We start from the raw sequence: 12698 nt of genomic DNA, 5'->3' as shown, positions 1-12698 counted from the left end.
TTCCTCTTTAGTTGTGAAACCACCCTACAGCTGACAGCAGGTTGCTGATACAAATGTATCTAATTGCTTCTGGTAGTGGAATCACCTTCTGTTCTCATAGAACTATCTGAAGTCAGATTTGACATAGTATTTCAAGTCCTAGGTAGTCATATCATAGCAAATGCCAGCATATAGCAGCAAAGATCACATCAGTCAAATCAAGTATGAAAAATTGCCACTGAAAACCAATATCCAAATGTGGAGAATGAGGAGAAGCAGTTCATCATGAACCTGGGTGATAGAGCCATGAAAAATGAGACAAAAATGCCACCAGTGGCAATCAGATTAAATCATGTTGTTTTGTCACTGCAGAAACTGGTTGACATTCTGTCCCTTAGAAGAATCCAGGGCACAGCAGAGCAAGATATAAATGATGCAACACCAGCACAAGTAATCTTAGCATCTACCTTTTTTTAAAATAAGGCATTATTAAAATACATTCAAAATATGATTAATTATATCCAGTGAGTGAGGAAATGTGGAATCAAGGCACTGTACTCCAGCTAATCCTATTTTTCAATTATATTCAAAAGCACCATTTTTCTTTCACGTATTATTTGCACTATGTCAAGTAAAAAATTTTAGAAAATACTTAAAAATTTAGAACAAATCAGTAAAATTCAAGATAACATTAAACTTTGTTTACTTTTTAGGGCAACTTTCCTGATGGTAAACTGGTTGAATCGGGTGAAGCTGCTAACTGTCTAATCCTATGGTGTAACTATAGTGCATTGATTTTAAATTAATTCTTATCAGGAATTTTTCTCATTTACAGTGAAAACAGTCATGTGTGGGGAAATGCACTGACCAAAGTTATGTCTCAGAAGGTATCCTGTTGGGTTTTAAGCAGCTGGGCATTCATATGAGATACGTAAATACCAATTTAATTAAGCATTCGATCTGAAATATTAGCACTGACACTTAGAAATTGTTTTCGTTCTCCCATAAAGTTTTATTGGAAGTTGGGTTGGCACACTCACTAGCTCTGCCAAGGAAAATGATGGTTTTTTGGTTTTTTTATACTTGTGTTCCACTAGACTTATAATATGCCTTTGACTGTTGCATTCAGTGTAATGTAAAATGATTTAACAAAGTACCTCTTCAGTGATTTTTTTGTCCTATACAGTATCTTGTACTGTGCCTGAAAATCATTATGGTTTTATTATTCTCATGTTGTAGACTGCATGGTGTAATCCTGGCAGAGAAATGCAATAAATGTGTTCTATCCATCTGGGAATGGTTGTAGCCCTGGTCCAAATGAGAAAACAATGCCTACATGTTTGCCAGGACTAATAGAAGTGCTAAAATCCAAGTGGTGTTCCTTCTCCTATTTCTAATAAATCTGTATACCTGTCATCCTTTAGTTGGCAGAAGTGTACAGGGAGAGGAAGGGAGGCTCTGTAGAGCTCTTTGGTTTGGCTGGCTTAGAAAAACTGGTTTTGGACTTTAATACTATCTGTGCTGATACCATGAGAAAAGCTGAGTTGTTCTCATATTGCTCTATTTTTCTAAAGATCCACCAATTCTACAAAAAGGGATGTGAGACACAGAATAAATATCTTTAATTTCACATGTCATACTAGCCATTCTTGTGAGGGGAGTAATCCTCTTTGGGGATTACATAAGCATTGATGTTTCCACCTTTTGACCTCTCCTTTCCACTGCTGCAGTCCAGATATAAAATGACTGAAATAAAAGATAGAGAACTCTTAAAAGAAGAGGTTATTCCTAAGGGAGATTTTAATATTTTAGTTCCTCCAACAAATGGTAATTGTAAAAAGAATGGAAATTTTTTTACTTGAATTCTTTCAAGAATAACTTTATGATGGACTGAAAGAGAGAAGAGCAAACTGTATGAAGATAAACAATGTTGCTATTAATATTAATAGCAATAGTAGTTGTGGGCTTTTTCCAATTAGCATTATTTTAATGCCAGAAGAGTCATAGACTATATGAGGCACACAGCCTGCAGGATGTGCTCACACACTACTGAAAATACAGTATTTTCTGGAAAAAAATACAATGTAGTTGATACACTTGCATATTTCTTTCCTAACTGTTTCACCCTTTTGGTTCCTCTGGTACAAAGCTGTCTAATCCTCTTGTGTGGCCAAGAGGTAATATTTTTAACAGAGGGAGTGCTTAGCCAGTGCTATTACAGAGGGAAAGTGAGCAGATAAAAGGAAGCCTGAGTAATTTTTAAAAAAATAAAAAGTTGTGTAGGGGATTTAGATAAATGTCTACCACTAGAATTAACAGACAATATGTGTCTAAATCTCCTAGACAACTTTGGAAAATTTGAAGCACAAAAAGAAAGCAGCAGTATGTAGCTTTAAGGATTAACAGCTCAGAAAGGCTGAAAGTTTTCATTATTTCAGGGAATATAGTTTCTCAGGGATACATACACATAAAATCAACACATGCACATGGTCTGTAGGACATTTTTAGCACTGCTTCAGTTGCAGGAATTCCTTCTAAAGCCAAATACTAACATAAAAGAAAAAAGTGTGACATATTTATGTTCAGCAGCGTGGCAGGAGCTGCCGAAACCACCATCTTCCCAAGAGCTGTGTCTCTGGTGAAAGGGATAGCTCCATGCACCAGACGCTCGCACACCGTGATCTTTATGAATGTCAAACAAGAGAGACGAGAGGGGTTCTTTGTTTGGTATTCCTGGGGAGTTTATTATCCTCACCAAAAATGGGACCAGAGTCAGGGAACCAAGAACAAAGGATGGTCCAGGGTCTTATACAGACAGGGAAGGGCAGAGCATCATGAGGGCCAATGGGTAGAGGGCACAAGGGCAGTGCAGAGGCATGGTTAAAGGACAACAGCCAATCAGGGTCCAAAGGCAGAGTGACAGAATGGGGACCAGTGGGGAAACCAGGAGTGGGGAACATTCTAGAACTGGGGTGGAAAACAGAGATGACAAAATTCTGGGGTGGGGACAAGGAGTGACATAACCAGGATGATGTAACTTGAATGATGTAACTGGGGTACATAAAACAAAAAGGAACTGTGGGAGAACATTTCTTAAACATGGGTCTCATTCCAGGGTATTCCACTCATGGGATTCCCCACCAACTCCTGGTATGCAACATTTATGTACAGTTTTTCTATGCCAAAATGAAACACTTTGGACTAAGGTCTTGATATATATATTACCTATCTGCAAAGTAAAAATTTGGAGTTTTTTAAAATGGCTAATGAAATATTTGGTCAGTGCAATAATTATTAGACCAAGCACAATCTGTAATAAATCAGAAAAGGAGCATCTTGGTGGCAAATATATAAAGAGATCCAAATGAAGAATCAGTAAAACAGGATACTGATTTTGAGTTATGAGGAAGAATATTTTCAATGTGGAAATTTAACCTGGCATAATTTATGACTGCATTTCTTGACTTTGGTGTATATTCTGGTTTCAAAAAAGATTGTCAGCTTATATACAAAACAGAACTCATTTTGGGAGAGACTGTTTCAGATAAACACAGACATTTGTTCATCTCAATATTCTGCATCAAGATGTTGTCACATGAGGACACTGGTATCGGAATCTGAAGAAACATCTCTGTCATGGAAAGTTACATGCATATCCTCACAGAGATATCTTTTTTTTCATGTGCTTGCTTGAACAAAAGTAAGCATATCTATGAAAAACAGGATTGGTTGGCCCTTCTGAAATAATATCTATGGAGACAGCCAAATACATGAGTCTTTTGGAAAGACTGGATAAATTAACATTTTCCATATCGCTGCCCAAGATCTAACTTCTGCCCTGCACAGTGACACTGCATGTCCCCCTCCTGACTGGCTGCCAGTAATACACACTCCAAGCACAGTGCTGCTACCTGACAGCAATGGGGCAGGTTGTCAGCCCTGGATCTCCAGAGCTCAGCTGCTATGTGGGTCTGGAAGGGTTGCTGTTTTAGAGAAGTCATTGCTTCCTGAAGCATTTTATCCCATCAGTCATAACCATGGTAGTTTCACAGTATCCTGAACATCCTGCAGACAGAAGGAGCAACACATGAAAAGCATTGCCATTGGGTTTGGTTTTGCTTCCTCTCATTGCCGCTCTAAGATTAATTTTTTTTTTTTTAAAGAATAGGCTTTTTGTAATTATACTTAATATAATATACTCAAATATTAAAGCTGCTTAGAAATATGAAATAATAAAACTGGGGAAACACTTTCCTTGTCAATTTTAGCTGGAGTTTTCCCTGAAGAAATAAAGTTTGAGACATGCCTTTGGAACTAGTGCAAACTCTTTATTTCCCATTAGGTATTAACTTTCACTGGAACCTCTTTTATTTTTCTTTGCCACTTAATTTGTGTTTAACGAAATTTGTGCAAAAATGTAGAATAAGAAAAGAGGAGGCTTTCTGACTCCCTCAGCTCTATTCTGAAGACAATTGCCTGCTTATTAAGAAATTTCTCCTACTATAACTCTTCAAACCAGAAGTTCTTTCTGCAACCTCATGTAATTTTTTTATTTTAATGCCTTCGAAAAATTTTAATGCCTTGAAAAAAAATTACATGCTTTAAATTACAAGAGTACTCCAGTAAAAAATAATCTTTTTATATGTAGTCTGGCATTAGTACCTCTCCTCAGATGGTGAAAATAAAAGCGACAAGTTCTTTTTTAGATTGCACCTTGGTCAATTTGGCTATTAACACATTGAATTGCTGAGCCTGTAAGAAGTTATATGCAAAATGTGCTTAAGTTAACAATGTCAAGCATCCAATATGGTCACTTCTGAATAAAATTACCCTCTCAGGAAGAAATGAAATATTAGGATATCTGCTTATTACTGTCTCTTTGTGTATGTATCTGACAGCTGAATTTAGGCTGATGTCAGTTTATCTGCCAGACATTACTACAATATTGCAAGACCTGTTGCTCTGAATCATAGAATCATAGAATCACAAAAGAGCTAACATTGGCAGGGACCTCAGGAGGTCATCTGGTCCAACCCTCTGCTTAAGCAAGGCCACTCCGAGGCATTTGCCTAGGTCTATGTCTGAAAGGTCTTCAGAATGTCTCCAAGGCTCTACAGCCTCTCTGAGCAACCTGTGGCAATGCTCAGTCCCCCTCTCAAGTGAAAAAGCAATTCTTGTTGTTCTGTAAAAGTCCTGTGTTTCAGTTATTGTCCATTGTCTCTGGTCCTATATTACCTTTTCTATTACATGCAGTGGGTAACACAACGTTGTAACTACAAGTGGCATTTCCTTAGTTTGTCAAACCCTTAAAAATAATTTCTTCATTCATATGATCCTTTAAAAAAAAAAGTACTATCATGACTTACATGGGCAATACCCATCTTTAAAAAACAGGAAACAATATTTACTATATTTCTTCTGGCAACACAATGGCTTACATTGGAACAGATAGCACTCCTGCTTTGGGCCTTGGTTAGTCCCTTCTGTGCACTCAGTCTTCTGTCTCAGTTACTTTACAGGCTTTATGAACTTCCTCATCTGCTTTCATGACAGGATGGCCAACTTCCTTTTCCACACTATTGCTGATACAGGCCAGGATGCTCTTGGCTTTCTTGGCCACCTGGACACACACCGGATCATGTTCATCCACTGTCAACCAGCACCCCTGGATCATTTTTTGCTGGGCCACTTTCCAGCCCCTCTGCCCCCAGCCTGTAATGCTGCCTGAGGTTGTTGTGATGAAAGGGCATGAGGCATTAGGTACCTCAGTCTTTTCCTCATCTCCTGTCACTGTGTTTCCCCCTGCATCCAATAAAGGATTGAGATTTTCCTTAACCTTTTTGTTGTATTTATAGAGACATTTCTGTTGTCTTTTACAGCAGTTGCCAGATTAAGTTCTTGCTGGATTTTGGCCCTTCTGATTTTCTCCCTCAAAACATGCATGTAGTCCTCCTGAGCTCCCTTCTTCCAAGGGGCAGGGATAAACTCTGCTCATTTTTTCCTGAGCTCCAGCAAAGCTCTTTTTCAGCCAGACTGCTACTCTTCCCCACCAGCTCATCTTTGAACATAGAGGGATGACTTGTTGCTGTCAACAACAGGAAGAATGTCTAGCCTTTCTGGACTTCTTTGCCCTTCAGTCCTGTCTCCCGAGGTACTCTGTGAACCATTTTCCTACACAGCCCAAAGTTTGTTCTCCGCAAGTCCAAGGTAGCAGTTCTTCTAACCCTCCTCCTTTCGTATCCTTTGACTGTAACATGAGGAGCAGTGCTGCTCCGTTGAAATCTCATGATTGAGATTGAATCTCATGAAACTATAGCATTCCTTGCTGGTTCTTTCTAGCTCTTCTCCTTTCTGTTCCATGTTTGATCATACTCAGCAGGGAATGAAGAGGCTAATCTTTGGTTAGGCTACTGAATGTCCCTGCCTTTGATCCCCAATATACAGGTACAATATCCACATGAATGGGGTTTATGGGTCATTGGCCTGATCTCTTGAGATAGGCTAGATGCTATCTTAGTCTTTGTTCCTTAGACAAGCAACTGCATTCATTTTGTTAATTCCATGCTTGGTAAATCTGACTCTCACAGGAGCAGAAGCTCCATTAAGTAAATTATTAGATAAGGAAACTGAAAATATAAAAGGGATCAATTTAGACACAATGTCAGTGCAGCTGCTTCAAAGAGTAGTATGAGAAAGAGTTTCAAGCTCCCTACCATCCAGACACTTGAAGATAATGAGTAATTATTTTCTAAAGCAGCAGGCATCTAGGTAATCAATCTACTCTTATCAGGCAAGGACATATTATGGGTTCCTTGCCAGACTTTTCTGATTACTTTAGTTATTTATGTATTAACCCTTTGAAGTTTCATCAGGCTGTTCCAGGAGAAAGTTTTTTTGGATTACAGTGAAAAGGCTTACTTTCATTTTCTCCAAAATAGTAGTATTATGAATCTGTATGTGATAGGATGCAGAAAACCACTTATACTATGTAATCAACAAAGTCAATTTTTTAAATAACCAATGCTTTATTCTGTCAGGAATTCCAATGGTTTATTCCATCAGGAATTCTTACCTGGTTAGAAACACCTTGTAAATGAGGCAGCATCAATTGTTAAAGTGAGATTTGTTGGCTCTAGAGGACAGAAGACAAAATTGAAGGGACAGGAAAATATTTAAAAAGCAACACCTGCTGCTGCACTTTTATTACAGACATCATGAGGAAATCACCATGGACATCTGTATGTGGAATGGGAGAACAATAGTTCATAGTGGCTTCATGGTCAAAGTAATCCCTTAATATAAGCAGTTTTCTTTGCATGAGATGTGTCACTTTTGTCCCAAATCTTTTATATTTTAATTATATTAGTTACAGTGTTTGGAAAACTGATTGTAAAATTTCTCAGATTATTTTGGAAACACAAAATAATCTGTACCTACTTGTACTGCAGAACCAATAATGATGTGCAAGAGTAATTCCTTATCAGTTTTACCTTCCTGTTTGTCTTGGTTTGAAAAGACAGGTGTCTGCTAAAGAAGGCCATAAGCTCCCTTGAAATGGAAAAATGTAACCCCCCCTAATTATTATAATTTTTGAAATCAAGGGGCTCTAAGGCAAAGAGATGGGAATAGGAATAACAGTTCTTAACTAGGAAAATTAAAATAAAAATGCAGTAGTACAAAAAAGAAAACAACAACAACAAAAAAAAACCCCACTGACAGACTCAGAATACAACCTGACACCCTGTTGGTCAGGGTGTTGGTAGCAGTCCAATTAAATGGTGGCTGCAGTCCTCCTGGAGTGACAGATGTGGTCCTGTTGAAGTAATGATCCCATAGAAGGGTGTTGTTTTCCTCTGAAGGTCCAGTGATATAGATGGATCTGGTCTTTCTTCTCTGGGAATTCAGTGGTGAAAAGCTGCTATGGCGTTCCGAATCTCCAAGGATATATATGTTTAGATGCATGGCTCCTCCCCCTGAGTGGAGCACCTCACAATGGGATGATGTAATTTTATCAGTCATGCAGTGAGACTCAATGGCCCATTAATAGAAAATGTCCCTCTGGAGGGAGAATGGGTCCTGGAAGGGATAAAGAACACTGCCACATCTGGTTTTAACAGCTAGCCCATTAACAGAAGATATCCCCCAGTTATGAGGGATGGGTCATGAAAGAGATAACTGTCCCACCTGGTTTCAACAGATAGTAATAGAATACATACTTTTGGTTACATCTGGCATTGCAACCCAAGACACTGTTTAAGATTACTTCTGTTAATACTGTTTGGTTTTTTTCTAGATTATCTATTTAACTTTGTATCTTTGCCCACTGGATTTTTTCCTTTTGCTTTAGGATTGACTAAGGTTGTGGAGCAAGAGAAGACTAACCAGTTAATACTTTTCTCTTGTCCCAACACAAAGATATGGAATTGGTGGTACTATACCAAACAGGATCATTTCTGAGAACAGAACACTGCAGTGAGGGGGCAGAAAGTCCTTGGGAAGTCTCTTGCAGCTTGATCCAGAAACTGCAGAAAGTTAACCAAGATTTCAGAGCTTTGTTCTCTGTAAGGTCATGTAACTTAGAGATCCCTGTAGAGTTGAGTAAAGTACATCTGTAATTTTCAAATATAAAAGAATTTTCTTTTTTTTTTCTGATAGGTATATTACATTGAATCTGATGAGACAGAGAGGAATATCAATCTTGACTTACTCATTGATCATATATTATTCAACATGTAGTTCTTTTTCATGGTCTGCTATTTTACTGCTGTTAGCATGTACTCTTTCTAAGCCTTTCCTAACAGACCTCAAGTCTCTCTAATCTTCCTGGTACTCTAGTTTGCTGAGTAACTTAGTTTGCTTTGTCATGCCTGCTGCCCTGATTTAGCTTTCGTGTTGTAGTTTACATCTCAGTAGTTCCCTTTAATATTCATTAACTCAGTAGTCTTTGGGTCACAGTGTTGAACTGTACCAATACCATCCAAATCCTAGTCAAAACTGAAGTATGTGATGAAATATTCTGCAGATACTTCAGGAACACTGATGTCAATGGCAGGAAAGTTAATCCATTGAAAATGTCAAGTATACAATTGTTGTTTTTTCTTGTATTTTGAGGGGGAAATTTATTTTGCTAGTTTTTTTCTTTTTCATTTTATAATGGAAATTTATTAATTGCTCAGTTTGTTGTTGTTAATTGTTCAGTTAATTGTTCTGTGTTGTTGCTTTATAGGGAAATAAAGAAAACCATATAAAACACCAAAAGTAGTTAAGTGAATAAATGCTTTTTAATTTTTCTGAAAAATATAAATGAGTTTTATCTAAAGTAATTACTTTTTTCTAGAGTTTCAGCCTAATATAATCTTAAAGCCTTAGAGGCATTCACTTCTGCAAACAATTGCTGACAAACAAAAGAAATCATTTGCAGGTTTACTCTATTTTCCTACCTAATTACTGTGATGAAAATAGAAAGGGAACTACTAATGGAAGTGGACATAGAACTCTACTATGTACCTTCAAAGTGATGTGTGGTAGTCATGCCCCCCCAAATTCCATCATTGGTAAAGTGTGTTCATGCACAGACTGTGGCTTCTGTGCTTGTCTCTGATAATCTAGCCTCAATCTGATGCAACAACAATGATTTTATTTTATTTTCTAGTTGCTTGTACACACTAAAGTGTTTGCTGTTCCCATAGGAATGCTTTTGCTTTACAAACTGAACAGCTATTTGATCATTGACACTGCCACTGATTAGTGCAGTAACAGGATGATTAGGCATATTAGCAGAGTGCCTCGTTTAGTTACTGATAGGCAGCAAACCCTTTGTCTCTTTTCTTTTTTATGATTTTTCATCTCTTCTCTTTTATACTTCTCTGAGCTCGTATTAGCAATTGACCCACAATGTGGAAATGTAGGCACTCCACAATGGCTTTAGGCAAACAGAAAGATTATCAGTATACATGAGACTGAATCAATTTCTTCACTCTCTACAAGAACGAGATAGCCTTTTGAGGCACCTCAGTTTGAGCTTTCCTGAAATCCACACAGCACACTGTAATTGCTTGCAGAGACTTGTCCTAATTGGCAGCTTAAGGAAAGAGAACCAGACAGTTTATACCACGTTCCACATGGAAAGTTCTTCAGAGACCATCGAAACAATTAAAAGCATTTCCCTCTTTCTGCCTAAGGTTCATGACTTGAAACAGAGGATGAAATTACAGCAAATCACACATTGAGGAGTCCATGAACTTTTCCCAAAGTGGATGACATCCTCTGGAAAAAGTTTGGGAGGGAGAGGAGTACACAGAAGTTTTGTACATAATTTTTCTGTAGTACTCTTCCCATTGTTTTATAGGTTTATATGTTTTAGATGTACGTGTGACAAGTGTATCTGTAAAACATTTTATCTGGATCTTTCCCTTGTGAAACTTTGGAGCTCCATTTTTTACTGTTGTAATCAAATTAATTGCTTCATTACAGATCCTGAAGGCTTGCATGTCATTTATTTATTAAGGAGGTTTACATTTTCTTTTTTTTTTTTTTCATACTGAGTTATTTCAGCGTTTCTCCTACAATGTCTCTTACTCTTCCTAGGCTTAAAAGCAAAACATTCCCTGATTTGTTTCTCTTAAACTTTTGGGTTGGAATGGATGATGAAAATACTAAATCCCAAGAAGTCTGTTGTAAACCTGGCTTTATGAAACAAGTACTTACGTTTTCTCTTGGTAGGTGATTAAAAAAACTGAAGGAAAACTGTTTACTGAGGTTTTAGTCCATGGTGAGTTTAGCATCGGCTAAAATCACCAGTGCACTTACTCATTTCTTGCTGTGAGATATGGATTAGGAGAAGGGCAAAACAGTTTCAAAATTTAAAAGGTATAAAGAAAATTTATTAATAGAACTGCAAGAATAAGAAGCATCAGAATAAATCTTCCAAAATACCTTTCCTCTCCTTGCCTAACATTTTTCCTTCCCCAACTGACAGCATAGAGACAAAACTTGGTATGTTAGATCAGATACCAACTATACAATAGTCTTTCATCAGTTCTTGTAGGGAGAGGAGTGTTCTCTTGTCATGCCACGGAGACTTCTCCACAAGAAACAGTTTTCTCGTGGCTTTTCATTTCCATAAATAGAAGTCGCCTGTGCAAAAATTCTGCATCGTGACACTTCCATTCTCACAGCCCTCCTAGAGGTGTGTCTATGGGCCATGAACTCATGGGGTATTATTTTGAGTTGTTCAAAGGCAAAGGTTCTCTTCATCTGTCTCTGTGATCATCTCTGGGAACAGAGGTTTTCTTCTTCTCTCCCTGGAGGCAAAGGGTCTTCATCACTCTCATGTTTCTCTCTGTTCAGGTGTCTCATGGGATCACAACAACTTCAGTATCTGCTTGGCTTTATCAATGGACGCCTTTGCTCACATCAACAATTTGAATACTTCATCCCCCATATTCTTTCATGAATTAAAGGAGATTTTTCAGTATATCATTGTTCATCTTTATGGCCCTACCAAAAGAATATTTCAACCCAATGCTAAGACATCTCTTTATTCATCTTCTGTCTAGGGCTTGACTCTTTCTTTACTGACCTCAGTGTCTTCATGTTGTTTTCTATGTCTCTACTTTGTCTTTTTCTCTTGAGGAGAGAATAGTGGTCTGGAGGTCTCGTCTGAGCACTGAAAGGATTAAATCTTGCCAGGCCTGCAGATAGTTGTAGGCAGTGGCCGCAGCAGTCACGGTGTTGGATTTCAGGCCACACTGGGCCCCTCCCTCCGCCCAGCAGCCGCTTGGAGGGGGGTGCTCGGCCTGGAGCTGTCGGTACAGGCCGGGGTAGGGGGAGCTTAGTGTGGGTGAGATGTCAGCAGCCGTGGCCTGGGCCAGGCTGGCCCCCACCCCCAGCCTCCATCCCCCGCTCGGGAGCTGCTGGGGTCCGACCGGGCCTCCCCCAGGCCGCAGGGGAGTGGGGCCTGCCCCCACCAGAGCCCCGTTACCTTTTGAGGCCAGAAGAGAGAAAAAGAGAGTTCCCAGGTTTGTGGTTTTTAAGCTGTGGATCTCACAGAGGCGGATCTAATTTCTGAATGGTGCAAAATGTTGTCCATTCTCAGAACCAGCCAAGTATTGGCCTGTCCCAGGCACCGAGGAAGCTCCCAGCAACTTCTCTCAAAGAAATCACTTCCAGGGGTGTTTTCTTACTTCTTCCCCAAATGTCAATCAATGTGAAACCACCACAAATCTAAGGATCATTTTTTATTTTCCTTGGTATTGAATAGACAAGCTTTTTTCTCTCAAAACAAACACCCCCACTGGTTCACCATGTAGCCCATTTTGGAGCTGCTTCATCAGTGATGTACTTCTGCAGTGACTGACAACATCTTTCAGAATACTCACAGCTAGCTTGAACTCTCACCTCAACCAAAGAGGCTCACTTCTTTCTCAAAATACTCTCGCTGCTACCTTGAACTCTCATGCTGGCAGTCGCCTTGTAATCACAGCAGACACAACAGATGCTTCCCCTGGGAGAGATACACAAAATACAGCATTTTTTAAGTGCAAGGAGGCACTGCTCATTTCCCAGCTGCAGGTGAGAATGCATCTAACTGGCAGAGAAATACATATTTATTAAACCCGGAAGCTTAGAAATATCTGTTTGTTGTTTTCATAGAATCCTTTATATTGAATTAAAATCAAGGTGTAGGAAAGAAATATTCAGAAAATATTTCCTGTTAA

The 12698-nt window shown here is 38.8% G+C and overlaps 1 protein-coding gene across 7 annotated transcripts in view; it reads left to right on the top strand.

Annotated features, from left to right (window-relative positions):
• The window catches only part of CTNND2 (catenin delta 2), a 712671-nt gene that overhangs the window by 624334 nt on the left and 75639 nt on the right, over positions 1-12698 (top strand). The window lies entirely within an intron of this gene.

This window comes from Pseudopodoces humilis, chromosome 1, assembly GCF_049639895.1.
Source record: "Pseudopodoces humilis isolate 2021_Gansu_Grassland_sample_001 chromosome 1, ASM4963989v1, whole genome shotgun sequence".
In the NCBI taxonomy this organism is placed as follows: Eukaryota; Metazoa; Chordata; class Aves; order Passeriformes; family Paridae; genus Pseudopodoces; species Pseudopodoces humilis.
This window is presented reverse-complemented; position numbering and strand designations above follow the sequence as displayed.